The sequence below is a fragment of the Lycorma delicatula genome, chromosome 1 (genome assembly GCF_047948215.1).
Source record: "Lycorma delicatula isolate Av1 chromosome 1, ASM4794821v1, whole genome shotgun sequence".
Lineage (NCBI taxonomy): Eukaryota > Metazoa > Arthropoda > Insecta > Hemiptera > Fulgoridae > Lycorma > Lycorma delicatula.
This window is the reverse complement of record NC_134455.1, coordinates 68,122,200-68,138,911: the sequence shown is the minus strand read 5'-3', so window position 1 is coordinate 68,138,911 and position 16,712 is coordinate 68,122,200.

Genomic DNA, 16,712 nt, shown 5'->3' with positions numbered 1-16,712 from the left:
CAGTCATCAGTTTGGCCTCTGTTGCCTCGGCAGACATTTCCATCAATGTACTTACTGAACTTAATATCGAATTCGTATGGCCTCTTCCAACCACGGCTACTATAACTTACAACCCTAACCTATTCGCGGAAGGGCGATCCCCGCGCCTTCCTCTAACACCGATGATTTCACACAAAACTAATCCTATACCCCAACTTCAATTAGATTATGCACTCATATCAATACTTGATTATGTCTTTACATAAAAAAATACCATCCTCATGCCAACAAAACGTGTTGATCGCAACGACAATCTTATCCTACAATTCAATTTACTCAAAGTCCTATTGATTTACTTAAAAATAAAAAAAATAGATCAAAAAGTTTAATAAGCCTCTAACTAAATTATACCCTCTCTGCTCTGGTCCGCTTTCGGGATTGAGTTCAGTGCTTACACCCTGTCATCCCCTTCACGATCAACAGAAGGGAATACATCAGAATAATTATATAATTTATATATATAAATTGCGTAAAACATTTTAAGAAGGCTTTTTATTTCAATAAGTAATATTTTATCTTAGTCCTCACCCGTTTTAGACGTATACAAACAAGCAAGTCCTCTATTTATCAGTCGTTTTTCAGATAATGGTTGTAAGATTTTTTTTGTTACAAAAATGAAACGATGAATAGTAATTAACACGTAACTTTATTTTTCCAACAATGAAGTGAATTCGAAAACATTTTTTAAAATATCTAGACATTCATTATTTATTATGCAGATAATAAAATACTTAAATGAACCGTAAGATCAGTTATGCAATATTTCAATAATTAAGTGATATTGCACAGTTTAAAATAAAATTTATTGGAAGGTAAACTAAACTAGTTTTACTATGATTATTAAGCGAGCGATTCACTCTGAAATTCTTCGACAAAAATACAACGCGACTAATAAAAAAAAATGAAACATTTCTAATTTATACTACAGGAATGACAATAATTTTTGTGGCAGGCATTTAATTTTATTTAGCCTGGAAGAAACGATTTGTTCCATTCACTCTGAATAAGAAACTTCCAATTGAAATATGTAACCTTATATTAGGCTTGTATTATTAGTGACGTCAGAAAGTGAAATATATGTTTGTACGGTATAATACATAAATAAATAAGAGACAGTTTTACTTATAACTTCTTTTATCGTAAGACATAAATGTCACAATAAATAATTCACGGAATTATTTCTTCGTGTACAATTTTCTAGTATTAAATTATCGGGAAATAAAATAATTTTTACTATAATAGGCAAATTGGTAGGTATTTTTGCGTATTTATATTTTATTCAATTCGAATAATAGAGTAAAAAAACGGCTGGAGAAATATCAAGAAAGAATATTCGTTCAAAATAATAATAAAAACATTTTCGAATAAATATTTTTACGAGATGTTTTTAGTAGTTTAAATGCATCTTGATAAAATTACGTATGTACTTTTTTCTTTTTATGTAAAAAAAACAGCAATAAAAAAAAGGATCCGTGTGAGTATTAAAAATACGGTTAAGAGGTCACGTAGTAATTTTTAGACAAGTAAACTCCTTTCCTAATTAAAAAAAGAATCGGATTAATATCAACTCATTTAAAGTTTCTGCCGTAAATTAACGCATTTATGATATTACTAAGTAGTGAGTGCGGAGAAAATATTATGTATCGGTTGCTTGTGTGGAATCATTTAATAGAAATTAATTATAAAAGTCCTCTAAAAACTAATGAGATATAAATATAACATCGATATTTCCCCTCTCTCTGTTGGTCACCCTTTGAAAGAACCTACACAATAGTATACATAAGATTATCTTACAAATAGAATGAAAAAGGAGGGGAGAGAGAGAGTGATTAATAAAGCATTTATTTATTTGTGCTTGAGGCTAAAGATTATGTCCATTTATATCACTTAAGTTATAACTTACACACAGTAAATTTGGAGCAAATATATTATCAAAACTTTTAAAGGTAATTCTTCTAATTGACAATAAAAAACCTTAAAAAATAAAAGTTAAATCATATAGAATGTTTCGAAAATATATTTTTTAAATTAATTTATCAAAAATTAAAAAACGCACGTAAACTAAAACTTTTTTAGAATAAATTAATAGTGTAAGAAGAAAAATTAGTGAATGAATGTACTTCAAGTACTTACAGCCATTAAGAGTAAATAATGAATCTGATATCTGAACTGTCAAATAAATTTTCAACTAAAATAGGTAATCGATAAAAATAAAAAACAATTATAAAAATTAAAAAACACGACTGCCAAAAAATAAAAAAAGAACGTAAATTGAGCTAAAAAAATGACAATAAATCGAACTAAAAAAGAGAAAACAAGGTATGGAAATAAAGGACTAAACATCGTTATGCGTTTTTTAACTAAATAAAATAATGGGTGACCAATGAACTTTCAGACAGTTTTAATTTATTTAAATATATTTTTCATGTTATAGAAATAGCAGGCATTTAAGGTTGTCTAATGATTAAGTTCTCACCAGGTGTTACACCGATAAGAAAATTTTGTCCTTCAACGAAAATATTTAAATGCAGTCGGGAGGTTCTTTAATACAGAATAATTTTCTATTCAGAGCTCTTTAAAATAGGACAATTACTATTCAAGGCCCTATTATTATTAACATTATTATTAAACAGAGACTTTTTCATTTAATATTATTTTACGTATTTAACGTAAATTTAATTATATTATTTTTGAAATATTATTCATTTGATTGATTAGAATCATTCAATTCAAATCCAGCTAACACAGCGATAGAGAGGCTCGCAGTTCATTAATTCAATTCATTAAAATTTTTGCTTTAACCGACAAACCGCCACTACTTTTTTTTCTATTTAGTCTCCGGAACCACAGTAAGGTATTAGCTCAGAGGATGAATGAGGGTATGTATGAATGCCAATGAAGTGTGATCTTGTACTGCTGATTTGCGATGACGAATTACCCACTAGATCAGCTCGGTGAGCTAAAGCTTTACTACTACATTTTATATACTCGTATATGTCGTAGGTGAATTGAAAAATCAGCCTTATTGCATTGCGTCCGGCTAAATGGAGAATGAAATATAATGTATTTGCATTATTGTTTGTAATCATCTAACCAAACTTAACCTACGCTCGCTTTCCTCACTTACCTAACTAGCGAGCGAACGTTAGATTATATTTATAATTTTCAAATAGCCGGGCGCATTGCAATAAACCTGCGTTTTCAGTTCGCCTACGACGTATATATATATATATATATATATATATACATTTTTATATAACCTATTACATTCCTGTTAACGTAAGGATTCCAACGGGGGGGGGGGGGGGGGTCGTACATCTAAATCGGTTTGGCCGTTGAGCTGCTACGGTGGAACAAACACACTATATGCATACATACGCAATGGCGGCTCACGTATAGGAACTGCGGAACTGCAGCATCCTCTGTTCCACTTGATATGGATAACATTTAATATAATGAGGTTTTTTCTTTATAATTGTACACTAAATATAAAATCCTTAAGTTTAATGTCAGTAGCTATCCTCCAGTTTATGAAAAATACATAAAAATCTTTGTGTGGAACTGTGCGCTTTACAGTTCCAGCGACGTGTTTGGTTGTTGTGCGCATGCGCATATAGGAAGCTGCACACGAGGATGCGAGGTAGAGAGAGCACTGTCGCTTCTGCAGTGCCCATCCTGGTGTGCTGGTGGAAGGTAGTAGTGATCAGAAGATGGCGGAAAGCAAGGGCTCTTTGATTGCCAAATCTTTCCAAACGAGAAGGCAGTTACTAAAAACTAATTATGTATTTGTTTTTGAGTGCATAGAAATTTAAATTAATCACCATTGAAATATAGTGTTTTTAAGCGGACATTTTGTTAAGCTCTAATAATTCCTAAAAATTTTTTCTGTGTTGGCATTTTATTATTTATTCGGCTAAACCGAATACGGTTTTTAAACACAATGTGCTTAAAAACCTATTCTTGAATGTGAGAAAGTGTAGAATTAGATTATTATCCTGCTTCCAGCTATCTGTTTGATTCATTTTTCCGATTCTTTTATTTTACAGAAAACTTTAACCACGGCCTTAAAAAGGCCCAGAAAAAAGTTTTCTGGAGCAGCACCCTCACTAGTTGTAGCTATGAGTCGCCACTGTACATACACTCCTTTTTGGACAGTCATGTTAAAAATACAATCTTAATCTTGCATTCGTAAAAAAAAAAAAAATTATTATTTTGCTTTATTAAACGATGTAGAAACGAAATTAAATCTGGAGTCCCTTAGGATCTATGCTAAGTGCGATTCTTTTCTTGGTGGCTATTAATGTGGTAGCTAATGTGATCAAACCGCCGGAAAAAAGTATCTTCGCAGACGGTATCACTATCACCTGTAGAGGCAAGGAAATTGAAACTACTAGGGAAGCAATGCAGAATTCGCTGAACTCGCTGCAAAGATGTCACAATGTAGTGGTTTCGATAACTAAGTCAAGATTTATTGTTTTCTCTAGGGAGATGAAGTTAGGTGAAGATAAAATAAAGGGAACAAACGAGATTAAACTTCTAGTTGTGAATTTTATAGAAGCTGACTTTCTCGAGCCACATTAAGTACATTAAAGCTGAATGTCTAAGGAGAATAATGCCCTTAAACTCATATCATCTTGCATCTGGGGTGTTGACAAACACATCATTCTGAACCCGTATAGGAGCATTGTTCTGTCGAAGCTAGAATACGGGTCTATCCTGCACGACTCTGCGAGAGAAATAATTAAGGGCCTACTCTAAACTTTTTTTCCTTGCACAATATCTGCATTCGTATATCAACAGGGGCATTTGCTACTACCCCTATATCTAGTTTACTGGCGGAATTCTATGATCTCCAATTACATTACTGAAGGAAATACCAGGCTATCATGTATGCGATCAGCAAGTCCGATCTCTCCAACTGCTCACGGCAAACGACCAGCACTCTACTACTCGGAGGAAAGAAGTCCTTACCGCAGTCTTCAAGCTCAGACTGCTTTGCTATCTTCAGGAACTAGACCTGCCTGTTCTGAGGATTCTCGGAAAGGAAATGGGATGCGGCGTTCCTTGGTTGTGCGCATCTCTAAAGATCGAATACTTACCATCTGGAAGTCGTAAACAGAACCCACGTTACAATCTGCTAGAGACCAATTTAACAACATGGCTAAGAAGTACAATGGGTACACTCACATCTATACAGATGGCTCTGTCTCGGCCGATGGATGTGGCTGTTCAATTATACTCCCTGACACCGAGATAATATATTAGCTTATGCCTATTCCTCTGCGTTATTTTGCGAGACCTACGCAATTTACTCCGCCTTGAGAATTATCGAGACCCTTATTGACGTTAGCTTCCTGGTAATTACCGACTCTATGAGTGTACTTGAGAGCTTGAGCTGTAGATGATCTAAATCCATCGTGGAAATAATTTATGATACCCTCTCAAGAATAAATAAGACTGTGGTATTGGCATGGATCCCAGGCCATTGCGGCATCCTCGGAAACGAACGGGCTGATGAGGCTGCCAAGACAGCGGCAATAAATGGCCTCTGAGTAGGAGTGAGAGCGACTTCATGAAAATAGTCCGTGTTAAACTACGTTCTCAGCGGAATAAATTCTGGCTGCTAAGTCCTCCCACGACCTTACGTAGCATCCGGGAGAACGTGTTCGAGAAACCTTTTATCCCAAGCAGCAGAACAGACCGAGTCATACTAACTTGGCTGAGGATTGGACACATTAGGCTTACTCACGCCTATCCATTTGGCTCTCTTCAGCAGAATTGTGAAGCATGCGATGTAAAATGTTCCGTACACCACTTGCTCGTAGATTGCCCAACGTTCGGATCTATTCAACAGAAATTAGACCTGGATTCAGATGTGAAGTGTTTTCTAAACCGGAAGGAATACATAAAAATCTGTTGCGGTTTCTGTCTGAAAGTGAGATGAAGTACGTAATTTAGCGGTTTTGCTTAGTTTGTGTTTATTGTACCATGTTTTTGGTGTTTATTGTTTATAATTCACGATCATGTAGTTGCATTTAAGTCGCTAATAAATTTAATAGTTGATGCGACTATAAATAAAAGTATTAAAAAAAATTATAGTGAACCTTAAAAAATACTTCTACTTATTAAAAAAAATTATAAACAATAAAATTATAGTAAGAAATTGAGGGACAGACATACAGAGAAGGCTTAAGAATAAATTGGCAAAATACGAGCTTTCTAAAATAGAAAATTGCGATTTGATTACATTGAATTCCTTTAACTATCGACGAATTTTCTATCTTCTTACAGTATTTCTTTGTTCTAGAAAAATATATCATAAAATTATTATCATTATATACTAATAATAGATATTATTATTAATTAATAATAATACTATAAATTCAAGCAAGGGATAACTTTTACGAAAAGAACTTTGAGAAATATCTTCATATCTATCTAGAGGTCAGGTTTTTCGTTCTAGTTAAGATATACATAATAAAATATTGCGAAGCCTACATGCGAATTAACTTACGAATAACACATTATATGGGTTTATTTGAACTACAAATACTACAATATCTGAGTAAAGTCTAATATTTATTAGTATCGATAAATTATGTAGTTTAATAAAAGACTATATAATTCTTATTAGCATATTTTTTCCAAACTTTTAGTTTAGAAAATAATTTTATAATTAATAATAGCTTTCATAATTAAATAATAATTCTAATTGAAGCCTTTTATTGGTTTTTAATGGAGTTGTAATTATAAAATCATACAGAAAAAAGAATTAACTTAGAAATAGTAAAGAGTAAAATAGATAAACTAATGGGAGAGGAGGGATTTTATTTTAGGCCAGAGTAATACCTTCTCCAATATTAATTGGCCTATTGTGCTCGTAATTAGAGTGTAAAACTGTGTGCTCTCTTGGTTCTTATTTCCCCTCTTCATCACTGTAACTACTCCTTTAGAAGGAGCGCCCTGTTGGTCGTAAATTACAGACGAGCTCCGCCCGCATGGCTTTAACATGTCACTTTTTGTTCGCATACCTCCTTTACACATAATATACCCTCCCTATCTTCTTCGCTTTTATATAAAGCTTTAGGCGACGACTAAAAGTCGTCATTTTACGCATGGAATAGAGGCGTGCTCAAAAGATAATAAGCTTTCACGTATAAGTATCCCTTGCCTATATTAATTACATATAAAGTAAAACCCGAACGGTATACACGTATTAGTTTCACTTAAAATTCATTTTATTTCTTACCCTTTTTCTATATAAAATTAACCATAAGATGCATACAGGAACACACTTACATAAATATTATTAAACACACTCTCTCTAAAAAAAGAAAAACAATACAATAATTCGATACAATGAACAGAATACGTCCACTTAATTCACTGTAATTTAATACCATTGACAGCAATCAACTTTCAAATGATATGTCATTATTTTGTGTATTTTTACTTTTTACTTAAACAGCTGGCCACTGAAGAAGCCTGTATTTATTTTTACTTTTAGAAGAATGGGAGATAAGGCTAACAATGACCACATAATTGATGGTATATTAATATATAAAAAAGTATACATTCATAATAATACATTTACCCTTATAATATTACATAAATCATTTATATTAATACATTTCATACGGTTATGTTAAAAAGGAAAGGAACTGTCTATTATCCAGTGTACGTATTTTTTCTAACCTTTGCGTAGGAGAATTCGGTTTTTTAAAAGTAGTGTTACAATAATAATAACAATAATATGCCGTAGCATGCAATAACGAATACGTATGATATTCCAGTACACACACAGACAGATGAATGCGAATAAACCCGATATGGTACCAAAAGTTCACAGAGAGCGAAATGCAGTACTGATAGACGTCTCTGTGCCGAACGATGCAACTATTACATAAAAAACTGACGAGAAGAGATTGAAATACCAAGATCTCATGTTTGAGGGCACATAGGATGTAGTGCCGTTAGTTGTCGGGGTCCATGGAATGATCCCTAAGAAGTAAGAACAAGTTTTGATAAAAGTGCCAGGGAAGTTGCTAATTCAAGACATAGCGCTCAATGGTACAGCCCACGTCCTGAGGAAAGCGTTGGATTGAAAAATACATTTTTACTTTTTTTTTTTGTTACCGTGTGCGTTATTGCGCTTGTATGTGTGGGTGTTTTATTGGCACGAGTGTGTATTTATGTGTAATAAAAGGTATGCAATTTGGGTCATTTAAACCCATAGGAGAGAGGTATTAGTGGCCATTCTCTTAAGCTGGTTGAGCGCCGGAGAGTAACCGCTCCGTATCGAACTTAGTCCCTTCACAATAAATTAAATAATAATAATTATTGGAAGTTGGTAAATAATATTTTGACATTAGTTGACGAGAACAAAAATTTTATGAAAATTAACTAGCAATTCGTTAATAATAAATCTTTTAATTTTGAGCTAATTTAATAAAATTTTATGATCTTTAATAAAACTAAATTTAAAAAAAAATATTCCTTTCGGCACGCCGGAAGGCTGAGGTAGATTTTACCGCGGCAAAATTGAGGTAAGCGAACTCGGATTGATCGATCCTGTTCCTATTAAGGGAGCTATGATATAATTTGTCCTTGAAACCCCATTTTTTCCACCCCTTGGCCCCTATCTAAAGAATAGTAGGAACTTTAAACGAGTTAGATATTTTACTTAATAAGAAAGTTATAGCGGTATTTAGTTTTTACCTTTTTTTTGTTTTGGTCATCCCTTGCCGGAAGGGTTGGTCATATCAAAAATTGTTTCAGACAAAAGTTTTAGTAATGTTTTCACGACTAACGATCACTTTAAATCGCTTCGATACTGTACCTTTTAAGGAAGGTATGATTTTTTTTGTCTTCGAAACCCCATTTTTTCCACCCCGTGGGCCAATGGTTGGTGATAGCAAAAACGTTACTTTGATAAGTTTTTGGCTCTTATCCAAAGAATAGTAGTAGGAACTTTAAACGAATTCGATGTTTACTTAATAAGAAAGTTAGAACGATATTTTATTTTTTTCAAAACAAGTGAAATATATATATATATATATATATATATATATATATATATATATATATATATACACACATATATATATACATATAAATGTATTTATAAACTTTTGGACTGGCGGTGGTTTTGGTGTCGGGGGGATGTGAAACGTCAAGATATGTCGAAATTCTCCGGAAGTGGAATCATGGTGCCCATTACAATAGGTAGCTTTCTTATGAAATCTACCTAGTTAAGATAGCAAAACGTAATCACCGATTATAATTGATTATGGGTTATTTAACGCGTAGTATAACTAAATCTTACTGTAAAAACATGTTTCCTAGGACACCGGTAACATTTCTTTATCAGACCACATTTTATGATGATCAAGTGAAATTTAATAAAAAGAATGAATTTCATATTGTAATTTCGTTTTTGCGTTTTAAACAATGCAAAATCCATTTATTTGAAAACTATACATCCATTTTTTCTAATTTTGTAATTTATTCTAGTATTTTTTTGTAAATAATGTGTCTGAGAGGACCATATTAAGATTAGTATTTAATCATGTAGAAAAAAATAAAATACATGTAGAGAAGTAGGAATTTTCTCACAAACAAACGTAAATCTTGGTGTTAAATGTTAAAAGGTGAAGCAGGAAGTATCTAACGCGTACCCGCTGACCCAGACTAGAAATGTAAGGTAACATCAATGGTGGATGGGATCTTACATCCCTAACATTTAGTAGTAGCATGGAAGCTTTGCATCCACTACACTTTCCCATCTTTCCTATCTCAGAAAGATTGCAGATGCCATTATAATACGCAAAATTCCTAACAAATTACGTTGTTCCACCTTTCGTTTCTTTTTTCCTGTTTAGCCTCCGGTAACTACCGTTTAGATAATTCTTCAGAGGATGAATGAGGATGATATGTATGAGTGTAAATGAAGTGTAGTCTTGTACATTCTCAGTTCGACCATTCCTGAGATGTGTGGTTAATTGAAACCCAACCACCAAAGAACACCGGTATTCAGATCTAGTATTCAAATTCGTGTAAAAATAACTGGCTTTACTAGGACTTGATCGCTGTAACTCTCGACTTCCAAATCAACTGATTTGGGAAGACGCGTTAACCACTAGACCAACCCGGTGGGTTTATGTTGTTCCACCTAGCGGCAAGGAAGGTTACTTGATAATTTATATAAAACATTTTAAAAGGCATTTGACTGTAACATCATTACAGACACATAAACAAACAGACGACATTATCAAAAAGAAATAAAGAAATGAAATCTCTTTATGATGAACGATCTTAAGATATTTGTCAATTTTAATAGGCTTTAAATGAAGAAATGGGTTTTGTTTCTTTTTGCTGATATCTTTATTCCGCTTTATATTAGAAAAAACTATATGCACTGAACTTCTAAATTAAATTGCAAAACGACTTTTTGTGAAGATTAAAATGTAATAGCTTTTATTATAACATTAGAATATTTAAATTTCATTATAACAGTGTAAAACATAATGAAAATATGTGTGTATTCTTTTAATAGACGCAAAACTACTCTACATCTTATTGATCTAGTAAGATTTTTGGTGTATTCATTTATTATCGAGATAATTTTGTGATTTGTTAAATTAAATTACCTCGTAAAAAAAGAACCATAATTTTCTGAATGCTTCTTTACTACTCTTATTCAATTTTTAAATTCTTCTCAGAAGACATGCATCATTAAAAGTTTTGTATTCTGTTTAATAACTGCCCAACAAAGATTGTTTTTTAATGTTTCCTTTACTTCATGAGTCAAATCTTACTAATTTTGGGTTGAGAGAAACGAATAAGAAAACTTTTTATTAGCTCTAGTTTCTGTGATATACAATAGATGGCAGTATTTTATTTTAACGGATTAAGAGAAAACAACGCGTGTTAATTACACATACCAACAACATATAAAGTCCATTTGACTTTTTTTTTCAATGACAGTTACATTCTAAGAGTTGTTAATCGATGGAAGAATGCCTGGCAGTTGGTTGGGTTTGAGAGAATCATGTGTGGCTTCATGAGATCGTTGTCTTTTGGCTTTCCTCTTGTGAGTTCCGGAGCATCTCTCCACACAGACCAGCAGTAATCTGCAAGCATTGCTTTATTACAACGGCCCTGATATCCTTGTTCCATACAGAAATATCCTGATGGCATCTTTCTCCGAGTTCATCACTGACAACTCCACAACTAGGAGGGAAAATGTCCAAGTGCGAGTGGAGAAAATGGATTATAAGGGAAATGTTGCATCCGAGTTGATGGTATATTTGCAGTAGTACTGACATCAACTGACTGTATTTTCATCTCTTTTCTTGCCTAAAAATCATGAATGACTCTTTAGGGGTTCCCAAGCTTCCTCTTCTTTCCCCTCCAAAATTCGGTCAAACTCTAAAATTTTAAATCAAAATTTAAACACTAAAATTTTAATATAATCAGTACCCCATGCATAAACATACTTTGTGCCACTTTTAAAGAATTTATGTTAAGCTAATCCGGATTTATTAATTAAAATGTAAGCCAACACAAATACATTCGTGTATTCATCTTCCGGAAATTTCTATAGCTTTTTTTGTTATTTGGAATAATAACGGGTCTTTAAATGTCAACATTTCCAGAACTAGAAAGCTATAGCAGGAAAAGTGAAACGGACAAGTTTTTAAGAGCCATATATAAATTAGCGCTTAACAGTTACATAATTCTTTAGCTAATTCTTCCTTCATGAAAGCTAAGTATAAAAATTAATAAGGCTCACAGAAAACCTTACATCTGCGAATAAACAAACAAAAATATCGACAATAAAAAATGTTTACGGTAAATGGACATCAAGATATGAATTATTATACTGGAATTTATTTTTTATTACTTTCGGTTGCACCTTGGGATTGGGAGAGTTAAATAGAATTTTCTTTACGTTTTTAGGTATGAGTACGAAAATACCATTCACTTAAAATGCAATTCCATATATGTGTATATAAATAGGCCTATTTATAAAATTTCTGGTTCGAAAATCTCAAAAATAACAGTCATGTATAAAAGTTTGAGGCTCTAACATCTTCAAAACTACTAGATCAATTTCACTGAAATTTAGATACGCTGTAGCAGTATAACTGAAGTTGTGCATGTGAAACTTTGATGAAGATTGGTTGAATAATTCTTCAATTACACTGTATTGCTCCAAAAATTTGAAAATTTTGTGGCTCTAAAATCTTCAAAACTAGTAGATCAATTTTAGCTATGCTGTGCTGTAGTTGTGTGTACCTGAAATTGTGCATATGAAAGTTTGATAAAAGTATTCTTTTTATATAGAGGTTTTTTTTTGTATATTCTTAGATTTACTAAAATGTTTTAGTGACCGTAATTTTTAGTGTCAATTGAAACTTCTTCAAACTCTGCCTGCATTTCTAAAATGCGGTAATTTTAATATTTATTTATCTTATCATATATCTTAACCTTTTTTTTTTTATTAATTTTTTCGTTGTTTTTGTTCATTAATTTATTAATTTCCTGTTTTTTTATTTTATATTTATTTACGTTTCATTTTTATTTTTTATTTTATTAATACTCTCTTTTAAATTCAATGCAATTTACTAAACTTAAAACTTAAATGGTAGATTTGCCACTTAAATTTAATAGATTTGAATCAAAGTAAAACAGCAAAAATAAACAATTAAAAGTCTTCAAAATATGGTGGGTATTGGCAGATTTAAAAAAAAAAATTATATTAATTTACGAAAACGTTTTTTTCGAAATTGAAAATATTTTTTTTTCATAATTAATTAACTCGTTTAAATTTGAAATATGAAAGTTTGAATCAGTGAAATTTTTAAAATTTAATAGCAAATTTTATATATTTCAATCCAACAATGTCCAGTTATTTTATCAAACTTTATTTCTCTACCAATCAGAGAATGAAGGTGTATGATATGTTTTTCTTCTTCTCATTTTTCTGTTATTCTTCTCCTTGTCCTCATTTTTCTTTTTTAGTATCTTTTTCCACTTTCTTTTCCTTTGTTCTTCTTTTTACATGCACTTCGTTTATTCTCTCCTTTTCTAGTTCATCTATCTTATTTCTTCTTTCCTTAATTTATTCTCACTCTCTTATCTCCTTTTTCCTCTCTTTACTCTTCATCGCATTCTAGTTTTTCTGGTTTCTTTTTTAAAACAAAAATTAATAAAATTATAAATTTTGGCACAAAACCATAGTTTTTTTTTTAATTTTGAAGTTAATATACTTAATTAAGATTATTAAAATAAATTAACGGTTGATATTTATTGTAAGTATTTACATGAAAAAAATTAAGATGATAACAATATTAACAATATAACAATATTTAACATAACAATATTTATTCACGGTGATACTACAATCCATTTACTTACCGTACGTTTTCTTTATGGGAATTTTGTAGCTTGTTAAGAAATTAAAGTCAGACCGGGATTCGAATCTTTCATTTTTTTCTAAATAACTATCTTAATAGGGTTCTTAAATATAACTATATTAAACAAGATATAAAAATATATATTTTATTGGAAGATAATTGGTTTTTTATATTGGTAGAACTGATGATAACCTCAAGAGAAAAGACAAAGTTCACATCTACATTCTACTACTTGGAATGTATGTTTTTTATCTGTTTAAAATATAATTTTAAAGTGATTTATTATTGTATTGATATTATTACAGTTTTTATAAAGATAAAATGAATTAAAATTCTGCTTAATTACGTATTTACTGTAAATAGTATTTCCAAGGAATAGAACAGGGGGGATCATTACCTCAAGTGGACTGCAATTACATTCCCAAAAAATCACAACGGCACTCTGATTTAAAAAAAAATTCCTATACAAAATTAAAGATATATGATTTTATCGAATAAAGCAATAAAATTAATTTTTTTTTGTTCGTTTATGTCTATAATACTGATAAAATAGATCTCTCTAGAAAATCTTAATTCTCGAGAACCATTTATAAATCCACTGTTTATACATACAGAGTGTACCACGAAGTTCTCCCGGGACCTTCATAATCTATTCTACTCGTGAAAATAATGGAAAAAGTTCATATAAATATAAGAATACAGAATTTCAGAATTATTTCAAACAGAATTAAATTCTCTACAAGTTTCGTTTAAAAGTTTTAATTGTTTGTTACCTATTTAAGAAAATAATAATTTTCTTAAATGAGAGTATGTATGACATACTCTCGTGTATGTCATACATACAATAGTATATCAAACATAGATAGCAGAGTTTTTACGCCAATTTATTGGTTTTTACCACAGATTTCTCGAAACGTACTGCAGATACGGTTCTGGGACCAATTTTATTCAACTTTTCAGGTCAAAACCATTAGAATTACTAATTTTTCTACTTAATTAATCCTAAAAATTTCAGTACGATCTCATTTCATCGGGATAGCTGAAATCCGAGCAAAAACCTTTACCAGCTGTAACTCACAAACGAACCATTTAAGGACATGTTTATATGAACTTTTTCCATTATTTTCACGTTATGAAAGTTCCGGAAGAATTTCTTTGTGATACACTCTGTGTATTTATAAAAAAATATTAAATCCGTGAATTATTATAAAATTATTTTTTATAAAACCGACTTAAAAAGGGGCGCCCTGAAGAAATAAAAAATAAAATTTTTAAATTTTGATTTTTAAATTTCTGACTAACAAACCTTAACCGGCATCCACTTGCTACCGACATCAAAAAAATTGAATTATATTATTATTATTTATTTATTTACTTTTTAAGGCTATTTATTGTAGTCAATTTCATTTTTTTTTTAATTTATCTTTTAGTTTTTTTTTTAATTAAAAAATATTACCATAATTCACTGTTTATCCTGGTAAAAAAAATTAAAATATTTTCAAAATTTGTACATCGACAATATGTTGACCATGCTGAGAAATTGAAACGACCTTATATGCTCCCAAGCGGAAAACTTGATAGTCGAAAAGTTGAATATTAACATACCGAAAAGCTTCTATAATCGTGGAAAAATACATATCCATTACCTGGAATCGATTTTGTACCAAAATTAAATGTGGATAAGGAAATGATAATTCCTTTGATTGATGTCGTGGTCAAAAATACTTGAGGAACGGCTTTTATACAATCCCCTTAAAAGTTTTAAGTAATTCATATCGTTAAAGAAAAGGTAATTTTTCAAAAAAATTGTATTATATAAAATTTACTTTGTATCTCCAAAGTTAAAAATTATGAGCTCTTTGAAAAATGTTATTAAAATTAAACCTTGTGAATAGCATTTATTCTGTTTTGCACGCTTCTATTTGATGCCATCCGGTTTGTTGTTTCATAAAGCTACTCTTAAAAAAATTAAACCGAGAGTATAAAATTTGAGATTTTAATTAAAAGGATTAATTAATAAATATTGAAAAATCATCTCCCGGTCATTCAATTTAGTTCCAACTGCATAAAATTAAATTTGGACCATTTACCTTACTAATTAATCGGTTACACAAATCAAAATAATTTTATCCGTGCTATGCAGTGGATCCCAGCTGGCAATTGTATCAACATATAAACACGCCTATATTATATATAGCTTCCCCTATATGCACCCATATCACGCATTTATGCACATATATATTATTAAGGTATATTGTGTACGGTATGTGTGTATAGGTGTACACACACGTACATATGAACTTGTTATGTATAATATTCCCGTATTAAATTCCTTCTATACTCCCACGCCATTTAACAACAAACGTAATCAATCCCTTCCAGTCCCTGCCATTTTATAACCTGCTGAACCTCCAAGATTCTGGCGCCTAACTTAGCCGCTATTATCTCATCGCATCGAGTGCGGGGATCTTATAAAATGCACCATGTTTTCTTCCTCTTCCTTTTCCTCCTTAAGTTACGTACTGTGCATAACAGATCATATCTTCCCTATCAGCAATAACATTTAAATACCACTATGAAACCCCTCGATTTAAATATAATTGACATTCGCTTCTTTTTAAAAATTACCCTTAATTACAAGTTTTATCTTTCAAATCCCGGATTAATACGACCATACATTGTGAAATGAGCAATAAATATCTCCGCAAATTTCCTTTTCATGTTATCTAAAGTCGCTCATTACACAAAAGTAAACCACTCACACCTAGCTTTCTTCACATCCATTCTTCTCAGTCAAAAACATCCATTGCTTATACAAATCTAATCTTTTTTCTGTTTTATATATATATATATATATATATATATATATATATATAAATAAAAAAAATTTAAAAAATATATTAATGTTTTCTTTTTGGAAATTTTTACGGTTTAGAGTACAGTTTGTTCATAAAAAATCATACGTATGTGCTTCACTGCTTTCGGCCTTATATCACAGAATTGACTAAACCAATATTCTTCAAATTCGGCTCAAATATTTCTATAAAAGGGGCATTGATAATATTAATTTTTTTTCAAAAGTCGTTAAGGGTGGGGGGATATCGCGAAAATATCAATTTTGATTTTCTTTACAGACATTATAGAGAAAACTTTATTAAAGCAAATTACTTACAATGCACAAATGAATAATTTTCTAAAAAAAATTTCAAAACATCAATCCTCCCTCTTAAATTAAATACATGTATTTTGTTC